Here is a 13,228-nt window from a genome sequence, read left to right on the forward strand (position 1 = left end):
GGTTCCTGCATGGAAGAATAAGCTGTAGAGAAAATTAAAGTCAATATTTTGCTGAAAGCAGCAAAATACCTCTTCAGCTACACTCCCAGCATCTGAAGTAAGCAGGGCTCACTTCTGCTTCTGGGGTAGGGGTAACTGGAAAAAGGTGACCAATACATTAGGGCAGACAAAATTTTCTTCTGCTAATAATTCCTGGCAGAAACACCAAATCGTATTCTTTAGACCTTCCATCCCACCTCCCTTGCTTCTGCTTCATTCCCTATTGTGTCTGAGGTAGCCTGACCAAAGCCTGCAACATTTGACTAGTGTCATCCTAGTTGTGCCTTGGCTGCTCAGTCTCACCAAGTCTCATATGCCCTGACAAGGAAAGAGGCAACAGAGTAGCTTCCTCTCCATGGTCCCTTGGGACACCTCCCAGCAGTGGCCCTGAAGTTGTTGTGCTACAGCACTGGCCTGTACTGATGGCATCTATTGCCACTGCTCCCAGCACAGCAGCACTGGGTTGGGAGGGGTGTGCTTTCATACGATCCGGCTAAGTAACAGACTACAGAATTTGTTCCATGTTAAGTATTTCAGCAAAAGATGGCAAGCATACTTCTTTTTTAACTGATGTGGTTGGTTACCTGTGTGCCATATTTTGCATCCGCTGAGTTTCAGTTTATTTATTAATAGGCTTATCCTCAAAACGTGGCTCGGAATAGAGTCTGGATCATTTAACTAGGTTTTTTTTTTAATTCTCTGGAGATGTGTATTGTCTGTTCCCAGTGGGAGGGTAATTATCTTTTCCCCATCTAAATCCAGAAAAAAGTCTGACCGTTTGCTGAGCATTTACAGTAGCATTTGCAGAAACTGAATCTCAGAGCTGAGCCCCTTCCATCATAACCTTTCCTGCCCCCCTGCTCCTTTTGCCAAGTGCACACTCCCAGCTCTATGCAATAAGCCTCGGGCAAGTAAAATCTCAGGAGATGGGCTGCTCAGGTTGAGGTAACACTGACTGCGTAGTTTGCCAAATTAGCTTATAATAATTACATTCTTAAATTGGTCTGTCTTCGTGGTTATTTTGGCTGGCAGAAAATGGAGAAGCAAAGAAGCTGTTTTTGCAGCATTTATACACCATATGAATATAATTGCTTGGAAGCACTGCAGACTCCAGGATTGGATGCTTTTTTTTTTTTTTTTTTAAAAGGTATTTCTAATGAGTATGAGGCAGGCTGTGCTGTTGGCAGTTGCCTGGGTAACTGTGCTCAGACCTTTACCTGGATCCTTCTGCTACAAGTGGAAGAATATACAGTAATTTTGAAATCTAGGCTCCAACGAAAAGTATTCTATGGAAATAAGACAGGTCAAAAAAAGAAATCTCTAAGCCTGCCCCCAGCGCAGCATCAGAGAAAATGATGAAGCAATTGATCCCTTACACAGAAGACCTGCATATGACTGGAATAGAAAGGAGCTAGTTCCTTTTGCTTCTGCACCTAATTGCAGATTCTGTCTTATGACAACAGAAACACCTTACAGCATCATGGATGTCTGAACCGAGTCTGGATTTTCAGAAGTAGTTGTGAACCCCAAAGATAGGGATGGCAAAGTTTTTTCCATTCTCACAAGTCAACAGGTCTGCAGAGCCCGCTGCAGCAATCCAGGTTTTGTGGCTGCCAGCCTGTGCTGCTAAGCAGGGCTGACTCTGCAGAGTGCTCCAAAATTTCAGTTACTGCAGACAATGTCTATCTGCTTTCACAGTGTTGCTTCCTGCAGGGAACGTCTCTTCTCTGTGCAATTCAATGAGCTGCTTGAAATTTCTAAATTACTTGTGTCCTTGTAACCTTGGAGACTACATTCCTCCTACTGCTACAACAAAACATTTGGAATCAAAGTGTAGTGGTCTTTGGAGCGTGCCGCAAGGCTGATTTATCTGGGTGTTTGAAAAGGGGAGGAGGTTTGAAGGTGAAAATTGCAAGGTAGTACATCAATACTTCCTAGGCGTGGTAAATAGGAAATTAAACCCACTCCCCAGTGTTGAGATGTACTATACGGCTTCTGGCTTCTGCAAGTATAAAAGAGAAGAGCCTGTCACATGCAGGGGAGGGGTTGTTGAAACATCCCCCTTTTAGCAGGAGGTAGAAAAGATGAATAACCATTCTGAGAAACATAAAGGAAAACATTAGCAAGGTAATTTTGACTAAAATTAAGGCTTGAATATTGCTAACTGTAAACACGCTGCTTTTCATGTGGAATGGTATATGCAGAAAAAATAATTATGCAATAATTAAGCTACAATAGGTGTTTTCCCATTAAAGGTTCTTCTCCCCATGCTGATGAGTTCACTTGCTGCCAAATAGAAGTAGAGACCCTGAAGTTATTGCTGCCTTTTTCTGCTACAGGCAGAAAGAGTATTTTCCTAAAAGAGGATGGAGGATACAAACTGAATTTCCAAAGATTTCATTTTTAAATGATGGAAGGGGTTAAATACAGAGCCTGAGATTTTTCTTCCATTTCCATCCATGAGTTTTAAATCTGCTACTTTTGAATAGAATCCCTTTTTCTAAACAAATCCAGGGAGCTGTAGCTCTGAAACTTACTTATTTGCAAGCTCTCTATACTGCTCAGTCTGTTATTTAACCTGGTGTTTTTTAAGTGCCTTTTTCTAGCTGTTAAGTTATTTTAGTCAGGGAGCTTGTGAAGAGTCGTGTTAGATAACATGAAAATAAGTGTGGTGTTTGTTTTCCACGAGATTGAAGAGGGTGTCTGTATGTGATGTAGAGCAAATGAGGCACAACTCTCCATGTCAGAAAAGCAAACAGGCGGCATTGCTCTCATCTTTCCTTCTTACCTACGCACACAGTGGGGGTTTGGCTTAAAAGGGCTGTTACTGAGCCTAGTATTACCACATTTCAAATCACATAATATCCTGAGTTAGAAAGGACCCCTAAGGACCATTGAGTCCACCTCTTGGCTGCACACAGAACCACATGAAAATCAGACCCTGTGTCTGAGAGTGTTGTCCAAACACTCCCAAAACTCCAGCATCTTGAGGCTGTGCCCACTGCCTGCACAGCCCATTCCATGCCCACCTCTGGGGCAGAACCTCTCTCTGACCCCCACCTGACACAGCTCCATGCCATTCCCTCGGGCCCTATAGCTGTCACAGAGAGCAGAGCTCAGCGTTGCCCTCTGCTCCCTTTGAGGAGCTGCAGCCACCATGAGCCTCCCCTCAGCCTACTCTGCTCTGACTTCAGCTGCCCCTCATACATCCTGTCCTACAGAACTGTCTCCACCTTTGTAGCCCTCCTTTGGACACTCTCTACTAGTTGTTCATGTCCTTTTTGTACTGTGATGCCCACATCTGCACACAGTACTTGAGGTGAAGCTACTTCATCAGAGAAAACAGAAAAAGCTCTGGAAAGCTGCTGCCATTCCGTATACTGGCTTCTTAAATTTATTCTTTTTTTCTGAACTCATTGGAGAAAACAGAAAGGAGGGAATTCTGAATAAGCCCTAGTAGGTCATCAGTTTGCTACAGTGAGTGACCTGGAAATATTCCTGGAAACCCATCCTCTTTCCTTTAATCTTTTTCTAAGCATCTTTGGACTGCTCTCTGGTGAGTGGTGCTAACTAAGGGAGTATAAGTCTTTTCTGAAAGCTTTCTTGTCTGGGTAGCCAGCAGACTGTCAGGAACTTGCTTTGGACTCTATTCTGGACTCTGCCTAAAGTTTGAGTTTCTCAGTGAATGCTGTTGCACAGCCAAAAGCACTTGAAAATATATCCTTGTCTGTAGGTTCCTGGTCTCCTCTGATGGCTAATGTAAGCTCTGCTGGAACCTGGTTCACTGCATCCAGTTACAGCAGCCAGAGGCAGGCCCACAGTTGCCCAGTCACAGAATCACAGGACTGTAGAGGCTGGAAGGGACCTCTAGAGATCATCTTGTCCAACCCCTTGCCAAAGCAGGCTCCTTAGACCAGGCTGCACAGGTAGGCATACAGGAGGGTCTTGAACATCTCTAGAGAAGGAGATTTCACAACCTTTCTGGTTAGTCTGTGACCTTCCCATGCAGTTCTGAGGCTGATGTGTAACAGCTGGAGCTCATTCCTAGCAGACTGCCATTTGTGCTCAGTGCTGCTGTTTGATGACAGAACATCCTGGCTACTTAAATAAGAGTAATCATGCATGGTTACTAACTGTCCTAAGCAGGATTTTACCTCTTGGGATCTACATAGCAAGTTCTAATGGACTTCTTTGTCTAGGATTTTTTTTTTTTATGAATGGAAAAACCAGCCGCACTGTCTGACCTGGCTTGGTGGCATGTACATGGATGGATGGGGTGCAGGCTGAGCAGGGCTGTGGGCAGGATTGGCTCAGTGTGGCTGTCTTGGAGCCACACTGCACTGTGATGACAATGGGGGCGCTGTGCTGTGCTATGCCGGGCTGTGCAAGCTGTGCCAGGCCAGGCAGAGCCAAAGGGTGCCATGCTGTGCTGAGTCAAACCCTGCAGAGCTGATGTGTGTCAAACCATGCTGAGTCATGTTGTGCCTATCTGCACCATACTGAACTGTGCCATGCCGAACCATGCTTAGCTGAGCTGAGCTAAACTAAGCTGAACTGTTCCCAGCCATGCCAAAATGTGCTGAGTACTGTGCCAAGCTCTTCTGAGACAAGCCTTGCCAAGATATACCCTGACATGCCATACTGATCTGTGTTGAGCCTGGCCATGCAGACATGTGAAGAGCTGTACCAAGCCATGACAACCTTTGCCAGGTGAAGCCATACCAAGCTGTGACAGCTCACATCCCATACTTCACTATGGGAGCATGAGATTGGTTCCACCCATTCCTTGAGCTTTCAGCCTCCTTCTAAAGGCAGGTTGTTATTAGTTAATCATAGTGAAAATGTTGTTGAAAGAGTTGTGTTGCTGCAGCCTAGTTCTGAATGAGCAAAAGTACCACTTTTTCCTGGATGTTATTTTTTTGAGTAAATCCTTGAATCCAGCAAAACGGTGCTGAGCTCAACTATTTTGTGTTGGAAGTAACCCGGGTGTCCCATTCCTGATGTGGTGGCTAATTAAAGACTTCCAGTCAAGGTTGACAGACATAAAATGTGTGCTGTATTGATAATTAAAAATAAGAGCACCCTACCCATAATAAACTAGAGTTGCAATTTGGCAACAGAAATGTTTGCCCTATAATCAGTGCTTCTCTATAGCATGGAAGAGATTCCCGATGCAGAGAGAAAGATATCTGATTTCTTTTTATTTCTTCTACTTTGTCTAACTTTAAATAAAAATGTTCTGAAGAGGGTAACTTTCAGGACATGCCCACTTCTCCCAAAACGTATTTCACAGTTTATGTTGCATGTGACTGATTTTGTTGTTTTGAGCTGGGAGGGCATTATGAGGTTGGGGACAGCTATAAGTATGTATGCTCATCAATGTCACAAGAAGAGTTACAGTGGTGGGTGGTGCTGCTGGTTTTTTCTAGGTTTTCTTGATACTTATTAATTTTAAATATATATATATGTATATATGGTCCTTTTCTATATGTTTACGCTTCCTAAATGTAGATACCTAATTTAAAACATATTGCTGCAGACATAATTAGAAGAGACAGGCTCCTTGTATAATCTCAGAGAAATTTTCTCAAACCAGGCTTTGCAGTAGCCTTATGTTTCCTCTTAGCTAAAGGAAGATCCGAATTTGGATTTAGATATTTTGACTTTGTGTAGCTCTCCAGAGCTATTAAATCACAGACAAGAATTGCTATCCTTGTCAGATCTCAGGTCTGCAAATTTCTGAATTCCTTAAGTAACAGTAGAGCCTCTGTCCTTGGAAATATGCAGATCTTGTGTGAATGAGGCCTGAGCAATCTGATTTAACTCTGAAGTTGGCCCTGCTCTTGACTGGGGGCTTGGACCTTCAAAGGTCCTGTCTAATCTGAATGATTTTGTGAGTCCAAGCATGACAGCTCAGGGCATAACATTGCAAGAGTTTCTTTTCAGTCTCTCAGTTCAGAACTGACTTGCCCTCCTGGAGCGTGAAAATGAAGGAGAATCTGTAGATCTTATACATTTATAAATGATACAATTATTCTCATCTCAGTAGCAAGAGAAGCATATTGTTCCTTTTTCTTTACGAACCTCTGTTTTTCACTACCACTCTTCAAACTCTAACCATTCCTGGAAAGATAAGGCATTGAGAAAGCAGGAGCAATCACTTAAGCTGCGTCGAGTAAGTCAGTGGGGAGTACAGTTCAGGACCTGCAAAGGGTTTTACTTGGTGCACTGTTTACTATTTTATTCTCTTCAAAATGGTGCTTGAACAGACTGGATGAAAAGAACATCAGTGAGTACAACGCTAAGTCAAGTGAACTGGATGGACTCTAGGGGCTTCTTTCCAGCCCATCATGCTAGTCTGTGTAATATGCTAGTCTCCTGAAGTGAATCCTGTAGTAGCAAGAAAACAGAGCATGAGTGTGTGCCCAGAGGACTGTAGATGGCCTGTTGAGTGTGGAGACTGTAGCTCTGATTGTGTCTTGTTGAAAAGATCCAGTTCAGCTGGCACTTGTTTCCAGCTTCCGCAGCATGTCTGGGAACAGAAAGCTGCTTGTGAGCCAAAGCACAGATCTAGGCTGATCAGAACAGAGAAGGGAAAGTACCCTGCCAGCCTGCTGGAGCTGTCAGAGAAGCACAAGGTTCCCCAGGGGCTGTATAAATAAGGAGCTGTCTGGGCGGGAGTTTTGAAAGGAAGCCAGATGGCTGCAGTTGCTTGCGAGGATGTTGATATGCCAAATAACTTTTTACATTTCTAATGTGTGAAAAAGGTTTTGCCCTTGCCTTCAAAGTAGCAGAGAGATTGTCATGCTGCCTGTTACTTCTCTGGCTTTTTTTCTGTCTTTTTTTCTTCCCATGCAGCAGGTTTTGCTGTAACCATCCTACAAATAGCTCATGAGATACCTACTGCCTAATCTGTGATCTGCCTAGCAGTGCTGCTGCTGTAAATTGTGGGGATGCTGTGTTAGATTGGCAGCAAATGCAGAGTTTAGAGAGTTGTGCGTATCTGGCTGAATTCCAAATGGATAATTACATTCTGCCTACCTAAAATTCCCCTTATGGCTTTGCAAAATCCCTTGCTCAAAGCTGTTATTATAATGTTGCTATTGACTCTTAATTGGTGACTACCTTCCACTCTACAAGAGACCGCATTTTGGTGACAAATGAGGTGACCTGCTATGTGCTGCAGTTTCTCCATCATAAATCCATGTGAAAAAATGTGCTTTTTTTATGCACCCCTCACCTTAGTTGCTCTCTCCTCAGCAACATATTTCTACAAAGAGTACTTATAAAGTACTCACCTCTGGTTCACCTAGACATATTCGTTTATCAAAGCTGTTCTATCATACACAGAATCATAGATTCCCAGAATCATATCAGTTGGAAAAGAAAGCTAAGATCATCAGCTCCAACCATCTACCCATCCCCATCAATACTGCCCACTAACCATGTCCCTCAGTGCCACATCTCCATATTTCTGGAACACCTCCAGGGATGGTGCCTCCACCATTTCCCTGGACAGTCTGCTCCAATGCCCCAGCACTCTCTTACAGAAAAAAATAGTTATTTTCTCCTGCTTTGATGCTCAGGGTGTTCATCAGAGATCTGAAGTGGCTATGGCCAGGAGCAGATATTGAAGGCTGGAATTAGGCATATTTGCATATATTTAACTGTAATTAAACAAACATTTGAGAATCCACACATCTGCTTTGTGCTTTTTTAGGCTAAGCATATTACTTTAACTTTATTACCCACACAAGGTACGTACATGGGAATGCCTAAGAATGCTAAGTTGCATAAAGTAGGTTTTGCAATAATCCTGTAGAAGAATTTAAACTGCACACGTTTAGGTTCCATTTCCATCCTCTTTCCTGAAACCTCCTCTAATTAGTAAAAAAAAAAAAAGTCTCTGTTCAGGAAAATGTGTCACTTACTGCTGGGAAAAAAAAGCAAAGCGGACCAAAGCCTATGGAGCACACTGGAGAGTTGCAAACTTGTTCTCAGCTTCTGAAAACAACTCCATAATAAGCCTCCCACATTAAGGATCTGTGGTTAAAAAAAAAAAATAAAGCTGCGATGTTCCTGCTAATGACACCACATTTCAGTAACCTGGATAATACCCTCATAGTGTTTATGCTCTGAAGGCTTTATGAGAATAAACAAGTCTTTGCTGTAGAAGTGCAGCTTCTACAGCCTGGTTTGGGGAGGAGTGAGTCTCCTGGTTGTGGAATAACATGACTGCACTTGCATTGCCTCCCTTTGTTCAGGGGAGGCTCCCTTGGCACTCTCCTTAGTCTGGCTGTTTTTGCAATAACTGTGAAGTGTTGATGTCTTTGAATATGAACGTAACTGATTAGAATGTTCCTGCTGGGAAGGAAAAGGGCAATGACAGACATCCTAACTGTGCATGATTGCCTTTGCATCCAGGCTAAAAGAAACACAGTGCCTACATCATAATCTTGCAAAGTTGAGCTGCATTGCTGGTCTTGTGCACTTCTATACTTGTTATGAAGAGTCTCTCATTATGTGCTTGAGTTTGAATGCGTTACTTTCTTTTTTCCTGAGACAAAGTGGAAAACACAGTGGCACTGCTCTCCCTGCCTTTCACGTCTGCAAAATACACAAACTAGATGCAGTCTTCCATAGGCCTGAGGTCTGAATCTTGCAGTCCCATTCTTAGCACTGTGGTACAGCTGCTAAGTGACTTATTTATTTTTAAATGTGGAGAGTTCAGCTAATTTCCCCTAGCAATGAATCAGTCACTGTGAAGCCAGTTTGGCTACAAGCAAATAACCACCAGTTTCATCTTGTTCTTGCAGTACTTAGAGCATCTGTCTGTTTTCATTTTGCCAGCCCTAAAGCATATTTATGAGATGGCAAATATTATCACTGTACTATTGATAGGGAAAATTATCCATCAAAAGGAAGCAGTGTACAGTGCACAGCCTATTCACTTAATATGTATAAGGACTGCTCTGAAAGAAATGCTACTATTTTATTACATTGCCACACAACATCAGAGGCGTATGTTGGTGGGATGGCAGTTAAGGTTGAACCTTCCTGGCAGTTTTCCATTACATTTTGTTGCTGTGTGATAGATGGCAGTAGAGAGGCAGTGTGACACAATGGCTTCTGACATGGAAGTGTGTAAGGAGAAAAGGTCTGTCATTTAGTTCCTCCATGCAGAAAAAATGGCACCCACTGATATCCATCAACATTTGCTGAATGTTTATAGGGACTAAAGAGTGGATGTGAGCACAGTGAGGTGGTGGGTGGTATACTGCAGCAGTGGTAGTAGCAAGGAGTGACGTGAAAGACATGAGAGATGGAAATGCATGGGCAATGCTTTCCTAGCAATGATTGTCATAGCAGCAGTGAAACAGTTGATCACCCCTGGTGCAGATATTTACAAGTGCAGCATGCAGGCTCTCATACATTCCTGGTGTAAATGTATAGCTGGTGGTGGCGGCTGCATTGAAAAATAGCATTTTGTAGCTGAGAATTTGTAGTATCAAATAGTGTTATTGTTTTCTTGTATCTGCCATAGTTTCCATGGAAATAAATTGGAGTTATTACTTTCAGAGTGACCTACATATTATTGAAATCTGTATTCTGGTCCAGTGCGGCATCACTGGTGTCATTTAACTATAAACCTCTCTGCTTTAGGTTTCATTTAGGTCTCGTTCGCTTGTTTATCCTGCTGCCCTCCTCAGGGCCATTAGAGCTGTACTGGAGCGTGGGGAGAAGTAGCGGTGCTCAGCCTCCCACGTTACTCGTTCTCTGAGAGGGTGTTTCTGCCAGCAGGATGTTCAGTGAGCCAGATTATATGATTTAATATTTTTCAGGAACTGTAATAACAAGGCTAGAAGAAATGGCCAAAATGGTGCATCTTCCATTTTGACCAGTAGGTGAAGCTAAAGAGATTTATTGGATGGAAATACTGTCATCCTGGTATTAATAAAAGGTGTTGGGTAGCACCACGCAGTTATTTTTCCGTGTGAATTTATGAGTGCATTTAGGGAGAGTCGTTTTTCTTCACCTGGCTCTCTTTCCCTCAGAGTGAATGATGGCTGCGTGACTCCTGGCTGCAAGGCGAGCAGAGAGCAAACAGTTCATAAATGTAACTGCCTTCAGGAGGAGTCTTCATGTGTACAGAAAAGCGCTCTAACAGAGGGAACAGGCAGGGTGGGCAGGCAGTAGAACAAATACATTGCTGCTTAGAAAGTTGTCTTTGCTTGGCTTATACCTCACCTGCTGTCTGATACAGACCGAGTGGAAATATTTTCAGTGCAGTTATCTAGGAGCTTTTTCTTAGGTACTTCTGCTTGTCTCCAGTATGCCATGTCAGTTATCTACTCCCCTCCCTTTGTGCCTGTTCTTCTGTTGACATCTACAGTGTTACATAACAAGAATAAATCTGGACCATTAACTATAAATAAACGTCAACATATATAATTCTAATTCTCTTTCACACTGTATACAAGGAAAGATTCTTACTGTTCTTTGTTGGTCTCGACACAGTATAGCTCAGGAAACTCCTTCCATAGTTCAGGAAGGGCTCCTTATAGTTCAGTTTAGAAAAAAAAAAAGGAAAGATTTTAATAAATTTACATTCAAAAACTATGTCAGAGGAGAATCTGTAAGATTCTTCCCTAGCAGCTTTTTGAACCAAAACACTTCTTTGTTACTAACAAATGGCACTGACATAACTTAGTGCTCTTGACTGCATATGATTGAGTCAAAGTAATGTATTAATCTTTCTTTAAAAAGAGGAGTGGTCTGAAAAGCTAAAACCTGTTCACACTGAAAGTTATACATATATAAGAAATAGAGCCTTGAACCCATGTTCTCTGCATTCTGTTCATGTTTAAAATCTAGTGTCTTTTGGAAACACAGCCTCGAATATGCGAGTATCTGGAATAATAAGTTAACAAGCTTGTGCAGGTTAACCCAACATACTCTGTGATTCTGCATTTATACAGGGAGTTTGCATCTCTCTGTACAGTGCAGTCCTGGTGGGACATTGTTAGACAATTTTTGTTCTTTCTGTGACACTAACAGCCATTTTTCTATTTGCAAAATAGGTGGTTCACTTACATCATCAAGTCTTTACAACAGCTACCTAGTTAATTATTGCAAAATACACAGAAGGCTTTAAAATAAGTGGTAAACAGTGTTTGCTGGTGTTATCAAATCAAGAACTGCTTAAGCACTGAATTTTACTCAATACAGGAAAAACTCAATAAAGGCACTGATCATAGTTAGTCTGAAATCAGGCCATGTAATGTTGTGGCCCAGACAGCAACAGAACTGGAAAGCTTGACAGCTTTTTTCCTACCCAGGAAATGACAGGTCCTAGTGAGCAATGTTTCTGGAGTGCATATATTCCTTTCATACCTCATATTTCCATGAACTAAGTGCTGAAATGTTACAGATTGGTTAGTCTATTGTGTGATAACAAGGTTGACCAACTTCACCTGTGGGTTTTGGACGAGGGAAGCTTATTCCTGAAAATGGAATTCAGTGGTACCCAATATTTAACCATGTGCTGAGGCACAGTGGTGCACTGGTGAATGAAAAGATTATACACTAACCGAAGAAATACAGTTTTGCCAAAAGAATTTGTCTTCTAACTGATAAGAATAGTAAACTTGTTCTGCAGCAGGTTCTTCTGGTTCAGATGATGTAAGAATGCATCCAGATTGTGGTGGCTATGTTATAAACTTCACCCACTCAAATGACGGTGTTAGTTATTACATGCTGCTTGTGCATATCACACCTTTATTCCAGGAAATGTAACTCCAAGGATCCCATAGCATTTCTGACTTTAGTATGTGCTGATGTAGTGAGTAGAGCCAGCAGGGTCCACACTCATGACACTAAAGGCAGAGAAAATACTTGAGAAAGAGAGGAACACAGCTTAAGGGTTTGAATCTCTCTCTCTCAATTTAGCAGAAAATAAATTCCACTGATTTTAGCAGTAGGCTGGCTGGACTTACATAAGATAGTTAATAAATGAGTAAACATCCAGGAAGTCAGACTGACTGCTTCATAGACTGGTAGTAGTGTGTGTTCAAAACAAAGTTGTTAAACAATTCCTGTTTCTATCACCAGCTTCAGGGTCACAGCTGAAAGTGGTTCACGTAGTAAGTGGAGAAGATGGCTGAATCAAGTACCAAGTGTAGCAGCAGGTTGTAATCAACATCAGTGTGGAGATATAAATTACATTCAGATGCTTTTAAAAGCAGAAAAAGTTTGACTTTACAGTAGTAACATAGGAGTTGCTTTGTTTGACAAAAGTAGTCTTTGGATGCAGTGGTGAAGAAGCTCTTTCTTGCAGTTTGTTGCCAGCTGTAATGCTTCACCTTTTGTTAGGAGGAGTTGGTCACAAGTTTCTGTTGAGCCAGTGGTGCAGCAAGAAGAGACGGGTAGGAAGTTTGTTCTTTTTTTTACCTTGGAAAATATTGGATGTAAAAAGACTAGAAGTGTAGCCATTTATACATCAGACTCAGTCAACATTAATACTTACTTATTAACGCTTTTTGGTTGTTTGTTGTTTTTTTGGTGTTTTTTTTTCCCTACTTTTAATATTGTCTGCTTTAGGTTTATAACAAACTGGAGTACCATTAATAACTGTTTATTTATTTACATCAGAAATCAGTCATACTTTAAAAGCAAGGAAAAAAGTATTTGCTGTGGCTACAAATCATCAGAACAACGGTATACTTTGTGTTCTGTTTCTCATCCCGTAGTTGCATCACACTGATTTTTGTGCCAGTGTTTACAATTATATATAATGTTCTTATGTACCACAATCAAACATATAGCCCTCAGGACAGGTGAGCAAATGAGCTTTTCATGTGTTACAATTCAGGTTCTCACAGTTTCTTGGATATTTTAAAAAGTAATTCAATAGTAACAGGAAAAATGCCATTTAAGGCATTTCTTCAGGATGTTTTCACAATCTGATGCATATCATTCTACTTTAAAAGTACATTCCAGACTTAAGCAATCTTCAGCAGGATTAAAATGTCCTCATTTCCATTGGATAGGTAGTAATTAAGAGCACAAGTAATGATAATGTAGTCTCAGAAGTTGCAGTTAGGAGAAAGAAAGAAGGATTTATGGGGAGAGAAGATTGTATTTGGAATTAGATTTCTTAATTCCTTCCAGCTTAAGGCTTCACACTTAC

This window comes from Excalfactoria chinensis, chromosome 13 (assembly GCF_039878825.1).
Source record: "Excalfactoria chinensis isolate bCotChi1 chromosome 13, bCotChi1.hap2, whole genome shotgun sequence".
NCBI classification, from domain to species: Eukaryota; Metazoa; Chordata; class Aves; order Galliformes; family Phasianidae; genus Excalfactoria; species Excalfactoria chinensis.